The sequence below is a fragment of the Triticum aestivum genome, chromosome 3D (genome assembly GCF_018294505.1).
Source record: "Triticum aestivum cultivar Chinese Spring chromosome 3D, IWGSC CS RefSeq v2.1, whole genome shotgun sequence".
Taxonomy (NCBI): Eukaryota; Viridiplantae; Streptophyta; class Magnoliopsida; order Poales; family Poaceae; genus Triticum; species Triticum aestivum.
This window is the reverse complement of record NC_057802.1, coordinates 135765401-135776501: the sequence shown is the minus strand read 5'-3', so window position 1 is coordinate 135776501 and position 11101 is coordinate 135765401. Positions and strand designations below refer to the sequence as shown.

The 11101-nt window shown below is 63.2% G+C and overlaps 1 long non-coding RNA gene across 1 annotated transcript in view; it reads left to right on the top strand.

Moving 5' to 3' along the window:
• Positions 1–9978: 9978 nt before the first annotated feature.
• Positions 9979–11101, top strand: part of LOC123074363 (uncharacterized) — a 35074-nt gene continuing 33951 nt past the window's right edge. The window contains exon 1 of the long non-coding RNA XR_006435941.1: positions 9979–10051. This is a non-coding gene — a long non-coding RNA (uncharacterized lncRNA). The remainder of the gene's footprint in view (positions 10052–11101) is intronic.

Here is an 11101-nt window from a genome sequence, read left to right as displayed (position 1 = left end):
CACCCATGCCACCCGGGTCCTCGCCGCCACCGCCCTGGCAGCCTTGGCAGCCGCCGCACCCCGAGGCCACCGCGACGCTGGTCGGGCCGCTGCAGCCCTCGCTGCAGCTATAACCAGCCCCCTCCACCGCCCCGATCTGGCCACAATGGCCGGCCGCGGCCATCGCCGCCCCCGTCGCCTCCGCCATTTCTAGGCAGCTGTTGCTGCCGGCGCCTCCGCCGCCCAGCAACGGGCTGACTACAACCGAGCCGGTGGGCGTGCCGACTCAACAAGTGCATTTCCCGCCCTCGCCGTCCCAGCTTCCGGCCTGGTTGGCCGGGACGTCACCGCCGCCAGTCTACACCTTGGCCGCGAACCAGCCGGCGCCCTCCCTGCCGTACGACGGGCCCTCCAGCTCCGCGGATTTCCATGCTGGCTTCGACGGGCCACCGCTTTCCTGCGGACCACCTGTGCACACCGGACCAACGCCATCCTCTTCGCTACTCCGTACCGCCGAACCATACACTCACGGCGGTGACACTGCCGCGCTTCGCCAAGCTCACCTTCGCCAGCTACCACGGCGCCGAGGACCCCCTCAACTGGCTCAACCAGTGCGAGCAGTTCTTCCGGGGGCAACGGACACTCGCGTCGGACCGCACCTGGCTCGCCTCTTATCACCTCTGCGGCGCCGCACAGACGTGGTACTACGCCCTCGAGCAGGACAAGGGCAGCATGCCCCCATGGGAGCGTTTTCGCGAGTTCTGCCTCTTTCGCTTCGGACTGCCGATACGTGGGAGCCGGCTGGCGGAGTTGGGCCGCCTTCCCTTCACCTCTATGATGCAGGACTACACCGACCGCTTTTAGGCCCTGGCGTGCCACGAGTCCGGCGTGACGGCTCAACAGCGGGCCGAACTCTTCGTCGACGGTCTGCCAGATCATATCCGCGTGGACGTTGAGTTGCAGGGACCCCAGGACCTCCAGACGGCCATGTACTACGCCCGCGCGTTCGAGCGGCGTGCGGTGGCCATCCAGCAGGCATCACCGACCCGGGCCGCTGGACCGCCACCCTGGCTGGATGTTCCCGCGCAGGGTCGGCCTGCTCAGGCTTCTGCGGCACCCCTTGCCGCGACCGCGGAGCGCCCGTTCCGCTGGCTCACCTCGGCCGAGCTACTTGAGCGTCGCCGCCAAGGGTTGTGCTTCAACTGCGATGAGACCTACATGCCCGGCCACGTCTGGCCCCGACTCTTCTACCTGGAGGCTACAGACTACATTGAGGAGGACGTCGTCGCCGCCGGGCTCAGCGACCTGGCCGCCCGAGGTGTCGCGGAGGTGTTTGACGCTGGTTGATCACCTCGAGGAGTTCAGCAAGCGCTTCCCCGCCTTACAGCTCGAGGACGAGCTGTTTGTGCAGGCGGAGAGAAGTGTTATGACCGGCCTATTAGGGGCTTAGCCCAGTGGGCTGTGGCCCAAGTTATCTTATTTTTATTAGGGGCTTAGCCCAATTATCTTATCATTATTAGGGTCTTTTGCTTAGGAGTCAAGTAAACCTCTCTATATAAGGAGAGGAGATGTATCAATCTAATCAAGCAAGAAGCAATCAGTATTTGCTCGGCTTCCCTTAGGGAGCCGGGAGACCTAACCCTAGCCGCCTCTTGCGCCGCCACTGCCTCTTCTCCACCACGCAAGGACGACACCCAGCCGCCGGCCGCCGCGCCCTCGACCTCGTCTTCCTCCATCTTTCCCCTACAATCTCCGCCCTAGAGCCGGCATAACCCTAGCTCCTAACACCTAATTGTTATGGCACTCCTAGAAGGAGGGCTGGAGAGGGCCGGCCAGGGGTCTTTTTGCCCACAGCCGGGCAAGAGGGAAGGGATTTCCTTCTTAATTCTTGCTTGATTAGATTGATACATCTCCTCTCTTTATATAGAGAGGTTTACTTGACTCCCAAGTAAGCGACCCTTATCTCTAATTAACCCTAAGACTAATGGGCTATATCGCCAGACCAGGCCCATTACGTACTCTAACACAACACCCCACGTGGACATGCAGCTTGTCCTCGAGCTGCAGCCTAACCAACCTATAACCATGGCTCGACGCAACACAAACCTAACACCTAAAAACAAGCCTTTTACATCTCGGCTTGTGTTAGTACTCTCAACCTGAAATGGACTGGGACGCTTTATTTTGGACCCCCTTAACAAAAAGTGGACACCATCCGCACGTTGGACGTGCACGTGTACAACCACCTGGATCCCACGGACACCACCTGGACAAAAGGAGTGCATGTGTATGGCTGTTGGTCTGCACCGCACAGGGAAGAGTGGAGGGCTTGCGATGGAGAATGACGAGGAGGGGTGCGCCTCCCAACCGCCGATGTCGCAGACTTTGAGGTCGCTGCCCGCAGGGAAAACAGCATGCCCGCCGCCCGTGGGGGAAACCGCATGCCCAAGATCCCCGGCGCAGCGGACGAGATCAACGTCCTTTGCGCAGCGAAGGACAACTGGGAGGAGCGGCAGCTGCAGACCACGCATCGCCCGCACACGCCGACGCACTAGGAAGCCGCGCACAGCAGCTTGCAGCCTCATCGCCGTTGACACGTGGCGGGTAGCGATCCAAGTCGGAAGCGGTGACATTGACGGCGGGAACTTGATCTGCTGGATGGGGACGCCCTGGGAAAGCGGTGATGGCGACGGCGGGAACTTGATCTGGTGGATCGAGACTCCCGCTGGCGCGGTCGATGCGGGGCCGGAGCTGACCGGTGGGGGCCGCTGCAGCTGTAGCGGCTGCTGCGGTGTCGCGCCGGGCACGGCGGAGGCCACCAGGAGCAGCGGCTGCCACTGCAGCCAGGGCGGGGCGGTGGATGGCAGCTGCAGCGGCCCGGCGAGCGCGGCGGAGGCCGCCATGAGCGGCGGCTGCCACTGCAGCCAAGGTGGGGCGGTGGATGGCAGCTGCAGCGGCCCGACGAGCGCAGCGGAGGCTGCCTGGTGCAGCGGCTGCCACGGCAGCCACGACGGCGCAGCCTGGTGCAGCCGTAGGACCCGGCCAAGAACAGGCGCATCTCCTGGACCACCTGGGTTAGGTCCCACAGCACCCCGAACACCTCCTCCGGGGTGAGGATGGCAGGGGCAGGAGTGGGGCGACGGTCGTGGTGGTCGCCGGAGGCGACGAGGTGATCGGCAGCGGGAGAGACGGGTTGGGCGGCGGTGAAGACATGATCAAACCGAAGCTAGCTGATACCATGGCGCTGCTAGAAGGAGGGCTCGAGAGGGCCGGCCGGGGGCCTTTTTGCCCACGGCCGGGCAAGAGGGAAGGGATTTCCTTCTTAATTCTTGTTTGATTAGATTGATACATCTCCTCTCTTTATATAAAGAGGTTTACTTGACTCCCAAGCAAGCGACCCTTATCTCTAATTAACCCAGGGTCCTACCGGACCTGCTCCTCAGGTTGTAGGGGAAGGGGAAGGGTTGACGGGGGCGAGGGCGCGACGGCCGTCGCGTTCGGGAAAGAGGATGGCGGCGAGAGAGGGAGAGAGTTGCGGCTAGGGTTTAGGTCTCCCGGCTCCCTAAGGGAAGCCGAGCAAATATTGATTGCTTCTTGCTTTGATTAGATTGATACATCTCCTCTCCTTATATAGAGAGGTTTACTTGACTCCTAAGCAAACGATCCTAATACGATAAGATAATTGGGCTAAGCCCCTAATAATGATTAAGATACTTGGGCCATATCCCGCTGGGCTCAGCCCCTAATATGTTGGTCATAACACTTCTCCCGCCTGCACAAACAGCTCGTCCTCGAGCTGTAAGGTGGGGAAGCGCTTGCTAAACTCCTCGAGGTGATCAACCAGCATCGAACACCTTCATGACAGCTGGGGCGGCAAGGTTGGCGGCGACGGCGTCCTCCGGAATGTAGTCTGCAACCTCCAGGTAGAAGAGTCGCGGGCAGGCGTGTAGGGCTTGTCGCAGTTGAAGCACAACCCTTGGCGGAGACGCTTGAGTAGCTCGGCCGAGGTGAGCCGGTGGAACAGGCGTGCCGCGGTCGCGGCGAGGGGTGCCGCGGAAGCTTGAGCAGGCCGACCCTGAGCGGGATCTGGCCAGGATAGCGACCCAGTGGCCCGGGACGGGGACTCCTGCTGGCCAGCCACCACGCGGTGCTCGAATGCGCGGGCGTAGTACATGGCCGTCTGGAGATCCTGGGGTCCTCGAAGCTCCACGTCCACGCGGATGTGATCCGGAAGTCCACCGACAAAGAGGTCAGCCCGCTGCTGCGCCATCACGCTCGACGCGTGGCAAGCCAGGGCCTGGAAACGGTCGGCGAAGTGCTGAACCGTGGAGGTAAAGGGAAGGCAGCCTAGCTCCGCCAGGCGGCTCCCGCGCACCGGAGGCCCAAAGCAAAGATGGCAGAGCTCGCGGAAGCTCTCCCAAGGGGGCATGGCGCCCTCGTCCTGCTCGAGGGCGTAATACCAGGTCTGTGTCGCGCCGCGGAGGTGGTATGAGGCGAGCCAAGTACGCTCCGATGCGAGGGTGCGCTGCCCGCGAAAGAATTGGTCGCACTGGTTGAGCCAGTTGAGGGGGTCCTCCGTACCATCATAGGTGGCGAAGTTGATCTTGGCGAACCGCGGCGGTGTTTGGGTCGGAGCGCCGTGTCGAGCTGGCTCAGGGGTGCAGAGCAGCGAGGCGGGTGGCGCCTGGTCGGAGTACTCTGGGTAGGGACCCGCGGAGCCGGATGGCCCGCCGAACTGCGGAAACGGGGTCGGCTGCTCCGGAGCCGTGGTGTAAACCGGCGATGGCGAAGACCGAGCCGCCCAAGCTGGTAGTGGCGATGGGGAGGCCGGGAATCGGACTTGATGTATCGGAAGGCCGGCCGGCGAGGATGCCCCTAAGCTGGGCAGAGGTGGCGCCGGTGGTTGCAGCGTCGGCTGTGGAGGGTGGGCGGGTGCGTCGGTTGCCGCGGGGGAAGGCGGTTGCAGATGCCAAAGGGGAGCCGCAGCTGGCGGCGGCAGATGCCACAGAGGAGCCGCGGCCGGAGTGGTCCCACCGGGGTGCCCCGCCTGGAACGACAGCAGCGGCAGCCCGGTGCAGGCTGGCACTCCCGGGGCCGGCCACGGCAGCGCGGGGGGGGGGGGCGCATGGAGCGGCAACAGCTGCTGCCTGCTGTAGGCAGGCGCACCCTGGGACGGCCACGGCAGCGTGGGGTGGCCGTAGGCGGCGATCGATGCAGCCGGCGGAGGTGCGTATGGCCCGGCCATGTACTTGTGGTACTGGTTCAGAAGGAGTCCCTGGACGGCCGTCACGAGATCCCGCAAGGTATTGGTGACCTGTTCCGGCGTGAAGACGGCAGTCGTTGGCGGCGCAGAAGTGATGGGGGCCGGTGGCGGTGGGGAGCCCACGTTGGTGACCAGGCCCGGCAGCGTGGGGGCCCCGGCGGTGGTCATCGGGGCGGTGAACATCGGGGCGGTGGTGACGATTGGCAGCGGCGGCGACGGCGATGAAGAAGACATGATCAAACCCGAGTCTCTGGATACCAAATTGGTAGAACCCAGGGTCCTACCGGACCTGCTCCTCAGGTTGTAGGGGAAGGGGAAGGGTTGACGGGGGCGAGGGCGCGGCGGCCGTCGCGATCGGGAAAGAGGATGGCGGCGAGAGAGAGAGAGTTGCGGCTAGGGTTTAGGTCTCCCGGCTCCCTAAGGGAAGCCGAGCAAATATTGATTGCTTCTTGCTTGATTAGATTGATACATCTCCTCTCCTTATATAGAGAGGTTTACTTGACTCCTAAGCAAACGATCCTAATACGATAAGATAATTGGGCTAAGCCCCTAATAATGATTAAGATACTTGGGCCATATCCCACTGGGCTAAGCCCCTATTATGCTGGTCATAACACGCAACACAAACCTAACACCTAAAAACAAGCCTTTTACATCTCCGCTTGTTTTATTACTCTCAACCTGAAATGGACTGGGACGATTTATTTTGGACCCCTTAACAAAAAGTGGACACCATCCGCACGTCGGACGTGCACGTGTACAGCCACCTGGATCCCATGGACACCATCTGGAGAAAAGGAGTGCATGTGTATGGCCACCTGGAAGTGGTCGCAAGAGCGACCGGCAGAGGCGTCCTCGCGGCGGCCGGCGGCGGAATGCAGTGGTGCTACATGGTGCGCTCCTGTCGGTGACACCATGCCTTCTCCCCACCGGACGACTGTTGGTCTGCACCACACAAGGAAGATTGGAGGGCTGTCGATGGACAATGGCGAGGTCCTTTGCGCAGCGAAGCGCAACCGGGAGGAGCGACAGCTGCAGACCACGCATCTCCCGCACACGCCGACGCGCTAGGAGGCCGTGCGCAGCAGCCTGCAGCCTCACCGCCGCCGACACGTGGTGGGTAGTGATCCAAGCCGAAAGCGGTGACGGCGACGGCAGGAACTTGATCTGCTGGATGGGGACGCCCTGGGGAAGTGGTGATGACGATGGCGGGAACTTGATCTGGTGGATCGGGACTCCCGCCGGCGCGGTCGGTGTGGGGCCAGAGCTGACCGGCGGTGGCTGCGGCAGCTGCAACGGCTGCTGCGGTGCCGCGCCGGGCAGTGGCAACGACTGCGGCGGCGGAGCGCCGGGTGCGGCGGACACCGCCAGGAGGGACGGCTGCCACTGCAGCCAGGGCGGGGCGGTGGATGGCAGCTGCAGCGGCCCAGCGAGCAAGGCGGAGGCCGCCTAGTGCGGTGGCTGCCACGGCAGCCACAACGGCGCGGTGGCGGCGATGGGCGGCGCAGCCGGGTGCAGCCCGTAGGACCCGGCCAAGAACAGGTGGATCTCCTGGACCGCCTGGGTTAGGTCCCGTAACGCCCCGGACACCTCCTCCGGGGTGAGGACGACGGGCGCGGGCGCGACGGAGGAAGACATGATCGAACCAAAGCTAGTTGATACCAATTTGGTATCCAGAGACTCGGGCTCGATCATGTCTTCGTCAACGCCAACGCCGCCGCTGCCAATCATCACCACCGCACCGATGACCACCGCCGGTTCCCCAACGCCGCCGGCCCCGGTCACCGTCACCGCCGCCGGTTCCCCCACGCCGCCGGCACCGGTCACCTCCGTTGCGCCGACAACCGCCATTTTCACGCCGGAAGAAGTCACCAGCATCTTGCGGGATCTCGTGACGGCCGTCCAGGGCATCCATCTGTACCTGGCCGGACCGCACGCACCTCCGCCGCTGCGACTACCGCCGCCTACGGCCACCCCACGCTGCCGTGGCCGTCCCAGGGCGCGCCTGCAATTGGCGGGCCACCGCCGCTGCCGTTCCAGGCCGGGCACTCCAGCGGGCCGCCTTCGACGCTGCTGCACCTGCCCTGGTACTCGGTACCCGCGGCGATCGCCGGGGCCCCACCGTCGCTCCAGCCTCCGCCCGCCCCAGTGCCGTCCTGGCCGCAGTGGCCGCACTGGCCCGCGTCGGCCCCAGCCGCGCCAACTGCGCTGCCCGCGCCGGTCCAGCTCCCGCCGCCGCCGCCCAGCTCCGGACTGGGCCTGTCCACACCGGTAGGCCTCCCGATCCAGCAGGTCTGGTTTCCGCCGTCACCGTGCCCGATCCCAGCCTGGCTAACCGGGACGTCGCCACCGCCAGTTTACACGGAGGCTGGGGACCCATCGGTACCCACGCTGCAGTCTGAGGCCTCGTCCGGCTCCGCAGGGGCCTACGACGGCCTCCTCACCGTTGATCGGGCACCATCATCATCACTGCTCCGCACCTCCGAGCCGATCGGCCATGGGCGCCGACCCAGACGCCGCCACGGTTCGCCAAGATCGACTTCGCCACTTTAGGTGTTAGGAGCTAGGGTTCTGCCGGTTCTAGGGTGGAGATTGTAGGGGAAAGATGGAGGAAGACGAGGTCGAGCGCGCGGCGGCCGGCGTCTGGGCTCCGTCCTTGCGTGGTGGAGAAGAGGCGGCGGCGCAAGAGGCGGCTAGGGTTAGGTCTCCCGGCTCCCTAAGGGAAGCCGAGCAAATACTGATTGCTTCTTGCTTGATTAGATTGATACATCTCCTCTCCTTATATAGAGAGGTTTACTTACTCCTATGCGAACGATCCTAATAACGATAAGAAAATTGGGCTAAGCACCTAATAACGATAATATAACTTGGGCCACAGCCCACTGGGCTAAGCCCCTAATATGCCGGTCATAACACTTCTCCTCGCCTGCACAAACAGCTCGTCCTCGAGCTGTCGCAGGGAAGCGCTTGCTGAACTCCTTGAGGTGATCAACCAGCGTCAAACACCTCCGCGACAGCTGGGGCGCCCAGGTCGCCGAGCCCGGCGGTGACGTCATCCTCCTCAATGTAGTCTGCAACCTTCAGGTAGAAGAGTCGGGGGCAGATGTGGCCGGGCATGTAGGTCTCGTCGCAGTTGAAGCACAACCCTTGGCGGCGACGCTCGAGTAGCTCGGCCGAGGTGAGCCGGCGGAACGGGCGGGCCGCGGTCGTTGCAAGAGGTGCCATGAAAGCCAAAGCAGGCCGACCCTGCGCAGGAACATCCGGCCAGGGTGGCGGCCCAGCGGCCCGGGACGGTGATGCCTGCTGGATGGCCACCGCGCGGCGCTCGAACGCGCGGGCGTAGTACATGTCCGTCTGGACGTTCTGGTGCCCCTGCAGCTCGACGTCCACGCAGATATGATCTGGCAGACCGCTGACGAAGAGTTCAGCCCACTGGTGAGCCATCAAGGCGGACGCGTGGCACGCCAGGTCCTGAAAGCGGTCGGTGTACTCTTGCACCGTAGAGGTGAAGGGAAGGCGGCCCAACTCCGCCAGCCAGCTCCCATGTATCGGCAGTCCGAATTGAAGGAGGCAGAACTCGCGAAAACGCTCCCATGGGGGCATGCCACCCTCGTCCTGCTCGAGGGCGTAGTACCACATCTGTGCGGCGCTGCGGAGGTGATAAGAGGCGAGCCAGGTGCGGTCCGACGCGAGCGTCCGTTGCCCCCGTAAGAACTGCTCGCACTGGTTGAGCCAGTTGAGGGGGTACTCGGCACCGTCGTAGGTGGCGAAGGTGAGCTTGGAGAAGCGCGGCGGTGTATTAGCATGACTGCCGTGAGTGTACGGCTCGGCGGTACGGAGCAGCGAAGAGGATGGCGTTGGTTCGGTGTGCACAGGTGGTCCGCGGGAAAGCGGTGGCCCGTCGAAGCCAGAGTGGAAACCTGCGGAGCCGGAGACCCTGTTGTACGGCAGGGAGGGCCGCGGCTGGTCCGTGGCCATGGTGTAGACTGGCGGCGGTGACGTCCCGGCCAACCAGGTTGGAAGCTGGGACTGCGAGGGCGGGAACGGCATTTGCTGAATCGGCACGCCCACCGGCGAGGTTGTAGTCAGCCCGTTGCTGGGCGGCGAAGGCGCCGGCAGCGGCAGCAGCTGCTGCCTGGAAACGGCGGAGGCGGCGGGTGCGGCGATGGCCGCGGCTGGCTATTGTGGCCAGATCAGGGCGGCGGCGGGGGCTGGCTGTAGTTGAAGTGAGGGCTGTAGCGGCCCGACTAGCGTCGCGGTGGCCCCGGGGTGCAGCGGCTGCCAGGGCTGCCAGGGCGGTGGCGGCGAGGACCCGGGTGGCGTGGGTGACGCGACGAGGGCCAGCGCCGGCCACTGCGGCCATTGGGGCACGGCGGCGGGCGGCGGGTGAAGCGGCCAGTGGTGGTGTAGAGGCCCGGTCGGCGCCGCGGGTGCCGAATACCACGACTGGGCGGCTGGCCCGGTCGTGGCGGCCAGCGACCTGTAGGGGCTGGCTAGGTATAGCCGTATCCCCTAGACGGCGGTGACGAGATCGTTGAGGAGCCCGGTGATCTCCGACGGGGAGTAGACGGCGGCCGGTGGTGCGGTGGAGGGCGTCGTCATTTGGGTGGTGGCGGCGCCGGAGGATGCGACCAGTGGCGCGGACGGGGAAGGCCAGCGGCACGGTGGTGACGGTCGGCAGCGGAAGCGACAGGATGGGCGGCGGCAAAGACATGATCGGAACTGAGCTACCTGATACCAAGGTGTTAGGAGCTAGGGTTCTGCCGGTTCTAGGGCGGAGATTGTAGGGGTAAGATGGAGGAAGACGAGGTCAAGGGCGCGGCGGCCGGTGGCTGGGCGCCGTCCTTGCGTAGTGGAGAAGAGGCGGCGGCGGTGCAAGAGGCGACTAGGGTTAGGTCTCCCGGCTTCCTAACGGAAGCCGAGCAAATACTGGTTGCTTCTTGCTTGATTAGATTGATACATCTCCTCTCCTTATATAGAGAAGTTTACTTACTCCTAAGCAAACGATCCTAATAACGATAAGATAATTGGGCTAAGCCCCTAATAACGATAATATAACTTGGGCCACAGCCCACTAGGCTAAGCCCCTAATATGCCGGTCATAACATGTTACACCCCGGATGTAACTTTCCATATTTGTAACTCCAACTCTTGCCATTTACGGCTATGTGTTATGATATTCCCTTCGTGGTCGGGTTTTGTTTTTCGTTTTGCATTTTGTTCATGTCATGCATCTCATATCATGTCATCATGTGCATTGCATTTGCATACGTGTTCGCCTCTTGCATCCGAGCATTTTCCCCGTTGTCCGTTTTGCAATTCGGCACTCCCACCTCCTCCGACGCACCCCTCTTGTTTTCTTTTCGTGAGCGAGTGTTGAACATTCTCGGAATGGACCGAGTCTTGTCAAGTGGCCTTGGTATACCACCGGTAAACCACCTGTCATGTTACGTTCCATTTGGAGGTCGTTTGGTGCTCCAACGGTTAACCGGGTAACCGCAAGTTCCTTTTTTGTGTTGCAGCAAAACCCCCCTCCAAACAGCCCAAAACCCCTCTAAGTCACCTCCATGCTCTTCGTCGTTCGATCACGATCGTGTGGGCAAAAACCGTGCTCCATTTGGACTCTCCTAGCTCCCTCTAGCTATATAAACACCTCCCCCTCCAAAATTACGGATCCCCGAAACCCTAGCCTCTCCCTCCGTGCGCCGGACGTGTCCGCCCCACGCCAGACGAAAGCCGTCGCCGCCCCCGTCCACTCAGAGGCCACCAAGTCAGCACCCCGTACGCCGCGCCGCCGTGGCCCGGGAGGCCTGCAGCCGGCCCCTGTAGCCCGAGCCAGTTCCGCCCGCGCCCCGCCTC